Source organism: Chrysochloris asiatica, unplaced genomic scaffold, assembly GCF_000296735.1.
Source record: "Chrysochloris asiatica unplaced genomic scaffold, ChrAsi1.0 scaffold00083, whole genome shotgun sequence".
NCBI classification, from domain to species: Eukaryota; Metazoa; Chordata; class Mammalia; order Afrosoricida; family Chrysochloridae; genus Chrysochloris; species Chrysochloris asiatica.
In genome coordinates, this window is record NW_006408601.1 from 9833660 (window position 1) to 9841169 (window position 7510).

Genomic DNA, 7510 nt, shown 5'->3' on the forward strand with positions numbered 1-7510 from the left:
AGAGATCTATATTTGTGCCCATTCCAAAGAAAGGTTACCTAACAGAATTTGGAAATCATCAAACAATAATCATTATTATTACATGCAAGTAAAGTTTTGCTGAAGATAATCCAACAACATTTGCAACCATTCATTGACAGGGAGCTGCCAGAAATTCAAGCTGGATTCAGAAGAGGACTTGGATTGAGGGATATCATTGCTGACATCAGATGGATCTTGGCTGAAAGCTTTATTGACTACACAAAGGCTTTTGAATGTATGAATCTTGATAAGCTATGGATAAGTTTGTGAAGAATGGGTATTCCAGAACACTTAATTGTGCTCATTAGGAACTTATGCGTAGGCCAAGAAGCAGCTGTAGAACAGAACAAGGGGAATTGTTTAAAATTAGGACAAGTATGTGTCAGAGTTGTATCCTCTTACCATGCCTATTCAATCTGTAAACTAAGCAAACAATCTGAGAAGCTGGGTTATATGATGAAGAATGTGGCATCAGGATTGAAGGAAGACTTATTAACAACCTGAAATATGCAAGTGATGTAACTTTGCTGGAAGCAAAGAGGACTTGAAATACTTACTGGTGAAGGTCAAAGACTACAACTTTCAGCATGGATTGTACATCAATGTGAAAAAAAAAAAAAAGGAAAATCCTCACATCTGGACCAATAAATAAATAAATGGAGAAAATATTGAAGTTGCCAAAGACTTTAATTTGCTTGGATCCACAGTCAACGTGCATAGAAGCAGCAGTCAAGAAATCAAATGACATATTGCATTAGGCAAATCATCTGCAAAAGACCTCCTTAAAGTGTCAAAGAACACAGATAGCAGTTTGAGGACTAAGGTGTGCCTGACCCAAATCAATTGCCCTCATACACATGTAAAAGTTGGACAATGAATATGGAGACCATAGAAGAATTGATACATTTGAATTATGGTGTTGGAGAAGAATATTGAAAGTACCATGAATTGCCAGAAGAAAAGAACAAATCTGTCTTGCATAAAGTGCAGCCGTTGTGTAAAGGTGATGGTATTATCTATGGCATAAGGACTTTACTGATGGTGTTGGACCAACAAAGGTAACATACACAAGGGGACTTCTAAAAGTTCATGGAAAAATGGAATGAAAAGATAATGGCATTTGTCCATGAATTATTTTGAAGCTCCCTCATATATATAAATGTTTGAAGACATTAATTACAATTTGATTATAAGGGAGTAGTCTTATTAATATGATCAAATCTCTTACCAGCTTACTGGTTTCACACAGTGGAAGCTGTCACTTGCTCTGTGATTGTAGGAAAGTTGCTAAGCCCCTCTGAACTGCACTTGTCTCCCTTGTGACATACGGAGTGTGGACCTGGTTATTTAAGTTGTTTCCAACATTTTACAATTCTATGCTGATGCTGTTCTTCCCTGGGAACTGGAAATAGTATAGACTTAAAAGTCTAACACACTGGGGTCAGCTTGTTGTCTTTCTAGAAACTTTAAAGGATTGTCTTAGAGGATTCAGGGTATTTTTGAAAACAGAAGTTTGACTGAAGGACACTCCTGCCTGCAATAAGACATCAGCTGTGAGCAGAACTCTACACTGACAGGAATTGGATCAGGCCAAGGCTCAGATTCCTAATTTCTCAACTCCAGGGACCCATTTGGTAGAACCAGTTTGCTTTTGCATGTTGAATTGTTGGTGACTAAATAACAATGCTCCAAGAGCTGGGGTGGTTTATCGGGCCCCCTTGGGGCTGGTCCTATTGTTCCCAAGGTGTGGCTAAAGCATTTCATCCAGGCCTGCCCCGACCACTGGCCCAGTGGTGTGCAGCTGTGTCAACAGACCTTTGAAGTCCACATACCAGCTGATGGGTGAGCAGCCCCTGGGACTGCCACCACAGACATCATCTCATGGAATCAGGAAAGTCATGTGGAAGCTGGCATTGCCAGAGAGTCAAGAGAGAAACAACGACTGGATCTTTGATGAAAACATGGAGAAGTTTGCCCTAAGTCACAACCTGACTCGATTGTTGAGATAGTTGCTCAGTGCTTTCCCTCCTAGCGACTCAGAAACAATGCAGTTCACCCGACAGAACTGTGTGCCACCCAGTGCTTCTGTGGAGAGATCCTGAGGGTTCAGTGGCCAAATTCTTGGGTTCTATTCCCAGCGGATTCACTTCATGTGTAGCCAACTACCCATCTTTTAATGGCAGTTTGCATTTTGTGATGATACTGAACTCATGACCAGAAAAAACCTGGTCGTAAGAAATACTTCATTTACTGAGAGTTTACTAAGTGCCACACAATGCTTTTAGTATTTTATTCCTTTAACCCTGACAAAACTCCCAAGAGACAGAAGATGTTGTTGTCTCCATGACAGATGTGGAAAGCGTGGTCCAGCAAGCTGAACTAACTCGTCTAAGAATTAGTGATGGAAACAGAAGTCCATCCAAGTGATCTGGCTCCAGGGCCAAGGCTCTTCTTGTGGCTGCTTTTCCTGGATTCTTTTTAACGTTCTGTTGAAAGTTCTGGGGTCCTGGTGTGGTGCTGTAGGATAAGCAATGGACTGCTAACTGCAAGTTGGTGGTTCAAACCCACCAGCTACACATTGGAAACCCTATATCGGGTTGCTATTAGTGGAAAGTGATTCAACGACACTTAAATAGCAACAACATTGAAACATTTGCACTCTCATAACAGCTATTACCTAGGCATATGGATTGATCACTTTTGACCAGTTCTAGGAAGTCTGAGAATGGTTAAGATCCAGGATTTCTTCTCTAAGCCAGAACCCAAAGTCTTACCAACCTCATTTATGAAAATGAAGCATGTTTTCCATGCCCTATAAAACGTGGGAACTCCACTACTCAGTGGTCAGGGGATGGGCCCAGAACGCATAACTCTCTACCTTTACCATGAGATAATCACTCAGTTAATAATCCTAATCGGCCTCTTACACATACCCTGTGTTTATCACTCCCGTCTTGTAATTAACTTTTATGTTTGCCTTAACTTTACAACTCAATCTGTGCACCAGAGTGACTGCAAACTCACATTTATCTAATTTAGCCAACATCTGCGTGCACTGCACTTAGACTCATATGTTGCGTGATCAATGTCCTTTGCTAATTTGCATAATTTCTTTTGAGTTTAATCATCAGATGACATCCTTCATCTTCTCGTGTCTACGTGGGTTGCTCCTGCTTGTGAGCTGCATGTCGGATCTCAGGCTGAGGCACCTGCCATCACAGAACCAAAGACAATTCTAGAGCTGAAAGGAAGTCTTGTTGCTTGCAAGTGAAACAACTGAGGCCAAAGGAAGCTAAAAGACTTTATCCAAACAGCTCATAATCAAGCAACCCAAAGACATGAAAAGAAGAACTACATCTGCAAAGAATAGCTCCCAAGCCATTCTAGTGTAGAAATTCCATGAATTATTCATACTAGTCCTGACAATTAACACAGAGTTAGAGTCTGGACAAGATTGAGCTGGGCCTAAAAGAACTCAGGTCTTGGACAAGGCAGGATCTTAGGATATTGTGAAATTATAATCCTTGGAAATGGTTTTTCAGCTTCAGGTTTCTTATTGTCAACAGATGCTGCATTATAAGAAAGCCTGGCTTATCATTTCTTCTATTTCTGCCTCTTTTTGTAAAATTTCTGTTTCTCTACAAAGCTGAATTAGAAGGGAGTAGGATGTAATAGAAGGAGCTCTGGAAGTGTAGTGGTTACGAATCGGGGTGTTAACCTCAAGGTTAGCAGTTTGAAACTACCAGCAGTTCCACAGGAGAAAGATGAGGCTTTCTGCTCCCGTAAAGATTTACAGCCTCAGAAAACTTGTGCCGGGCCACTATGAGTCAGAACCGATTAGCATATTATTAGCATAAATATTAGCATAGAAAGAATGAGAATATTATATGCTCATTCTGAAAGGCAACCCAAAGATCGGTTAGTCTGCTCCTCTTGTTTCTTGTTTTACCATGAAGCACATATCCCAAATCACAAAATTAGTCGGCCACAGGTCAGGGACTATGTCCCTTTACTCATAACAGAGTCCTGGTGTGGCGCTGTAGGATGAGCATTAGACCACAAGGTCGATTTGAACCACAAGTGCTATAGAGTCAGTTCTGACTCACAGAGAGCCTGTATAGGGTTTCCAAAGAGTGGTTGGTGGATTTGAGCTGCCATCCTTGTGGTTAGCAGTCCAGTGTTTGTCCCACAATGCCACACCAGGATTCCAGGCATTATCTCATTACACTGTCCTAATGAAGTATATCATGCATTGGCAAGGGCAGGCTGACTTGTTTAAAGTCACCCAACTAGTATGCGGCAGAGTTCAACCTTCTTACCCCTAGTCTTCACTCTTTCCACCACGTCATGCTGCCTTCATGTATACCAGAGTTCCTGCTGTGCAGCATCTAAAATTAAGGCCAACATGATGCTTGTCAAATGCTGTCAACAGTGGACACGCTCAGATGGGCACCTCACCATCAGCCAGCCTGGCAGTGATGTTTCAGAAATCACTTTTTCTAACTCAGTGAAGGTTTTGATGGCCTGCTCACACCTGCAAGCACAGTGACCCTGCTCTGCTTCAGAGCTGACAACAGACAAACATGGAAACTTTCCTCAGCTCTGGATGAGCTCAGGAAAATATATCTGCATTCTTAACTCTTCAGATACTATGGGAAGGATTTGATAGATGGAGTTGTAAAGCAGGGCGAGAAGTAGAGAGAGAACATTTCTTTGGTGCCTGTTTAATGCCTGGCTGAAGGCATTGTACACTCATTTAAGTTTCTCATTCTTAAAAATGGTGGTGCAGTTGGTTACGTATTTGACTGCTAACTTAAAGGTAGGTGGATTGAACCCACTAGTTGCTCTGCTGAAGAAAGATGAGGCAGTCTGCCTTTGCAAATATGTACAGCCTTGGAATCAACTCTACAGCAGTGGTTGTTGGTTTAGTTCTTAAAATGATACCTGCTTCATTGTTTACCATGGTCACCATAAGTCCAATACACAATAGAATTGGGCCATTGTGATCCACATGGTTTTCATTGACTGATTTTGGGAAGCAGATCACCAGGTCTTTCTAGTTTGTCTTAGTCTGGAAGCTATTATGAAAAATTTTCAACAGTACAGCAAAACACAAGTCTCCACTGATAGACAGATGGTGGGGACACTTGAGCTGTGTTGGCTGTGAATTGAATCAGGGTCTTCTACACGGAAGTTGAGAATTCTACCACAGAACCACCACTTTCCTGGCATTAAACTCAAAACAAAACTCACTTCCATCAACTTAATTCTGACTCATAGCAATCCCATAGGACTGCTCCTAGACTATAAATAACTTTTTATGGGACCACACCAGCCTCATCTCTCTCCTGAGGAGTGGCTGGTGGGTTTGAACCACTGACCTTGTGGTTTAAACTGGTCTTGCAGTCCAGTGCATTACCCTGCAGCATCACACTAGGACTCCTATAGGTGAGAAAGGTAGGACAGGGATTATTGCTTTATTTTACAATGAGGTATACACAAGTGCATCTGTCTACTTATCTGTTCATCCTTCTATTCAGCCAACAAATGTGTCAAACTATTCCTATGTCATTGGAACTGTGAAATGCACTGAAAAATCAAAGGTATCTGGAATGCTCTTATGAGAATTACATGGACTCACACAAGAAAAGGGGCCATTATCATATTGGGGGTTTATAAATAGGAAAGCCGCATGAGGATTTTAATAATAGGAGATGTAATGTCAGCCTGTGACCAGTAGGTGGCATTCTGGGTCCCAGGAGGCTCAAGAGCCCTTTCAGCCTTCCAAGGCAAATTTTCGTTTTATATTCATTACTGTGCTTAAAATCAAATTTTAAGTCATATCATTGAAAGGCTGTATTCAATTTGATTTTAATTCCATTTATTTGCTGTTAATTGTTCCATGCTCTTCTAAAAATGGTCAAATTAACTCTAGCTGTGTCTGTGCTTCCTGGGTAAGTGAAAGACATGTTCAGCAAATTCATACTCATAAATAAATTAGCACCACCAGTGCCTGGTATTTGGTCTTGGATTCCTTTCTGAGGAAATGCTCATGAAAAGTCAATGCTGTTGGGAACAGTTCTGGAAGAATACACACTAAAATATTGTGATATCTCCCAGTGGGAGGAATACAGATTTTTTTTTTTTTTTAATGAAAAAAATTGTTTTAATGCTTGCCTGCATTTTATGCAGGAGCCCCGATGGTGCAGAGGTTAAAGTCTCAGCTACTAACCAATAGGGTGGAGGTTTGAGACAGATAAAAGATTACAGCCTTGAGTATGGATTGCACCTCAATGTAAAGAAAACAAAAAATCCTCACAACTGGACCAATAAACAACATTATGATAAGTGGAGAAAAGATTGAAGTTGTCGAAGTCTTCTTTTTTCTTGAATACATAATCAACACTTGTGGAAGCAGCAGTCAAGAAATCAAATGACATATTGCATTAGGTAATTGGCACAGGACCTCTTTAAAGTGTTGAAGAGCAAAGGTATCAGTTTGAGGACTAAGGTGTGCCATGATATTTTCAGTTGCCTCATATGCATGTGAATGTTGGATAATGAATAAGGATGTTGGAGAAGAATATTAAAAGTACCATAGACTGCCAGAAGAACAAACAGTTCTGTGTTGGAAGAAGTGCAGCCAGAATGCTCTTTAGAAGCCAGGATGACAAGACTTTGTCTCTCATGTTTTGGACATGTTATCAGGAGGGACCAGTCCCTGGAGAAGGACATCGTGCTTGGTAAAGTTGAGCATCAGTGAAAAAGAAGAGGACTCCCAACAAGATGGAGTGATATGGTGGCAGCTGAAATGGGCTTAAATGTAACAGTCATTCTGAAGATGGTGGAGGACCAGGCAGTGTTTTGTTCTGTTGTTAATACTCTATGAATCAGAACAACAATACTTATGAGAAAGTGTAGGCAGAAAAGTACATGCAGCTAGAAGAAAGTCAAAAGGGCCAGGAAGGCAGTGGAGAGGACCATTGGGCTGGTATGGAGCCCCATGGGACAGGGACTTTTCCTCATTCACCACTGTGATGTCAGTGCCCAGTTCACTGCCTGACGTCAGGCAGGAGACAGACATCGATCGTCTGTTGAAGGACAGAATGGCTTTGCTTTCTAGGTGGGGCACTTACCAGCTTTTGACCTAAGACTTGTCAAGAGCCATAATCTCAGCTTCCTCCAGTCCCGTTCTGACCTGTAAACCTAGCCTTTTATTTCAAAACATAATTATGAATTTTGTTCCCTATTTTCTCCCACTCTGTTTAGGCGCTTTTAATAGATGATACAACCTTGCTTGCTGAAAGTGAAGAGGACTTAAAACATTTACTGATGAAGATCAAAGAGCACAGCCTTCGGTATGTATTGTATCTCAATGTCAAGAAAACAAAAAATCCTCACCACTGGACCAAAAACAACATTCTTATCAATGGAGAAAAGATTGAAGTTGTCGAGGACTTCATTCTTCTTGGATCAACTATCAACACTC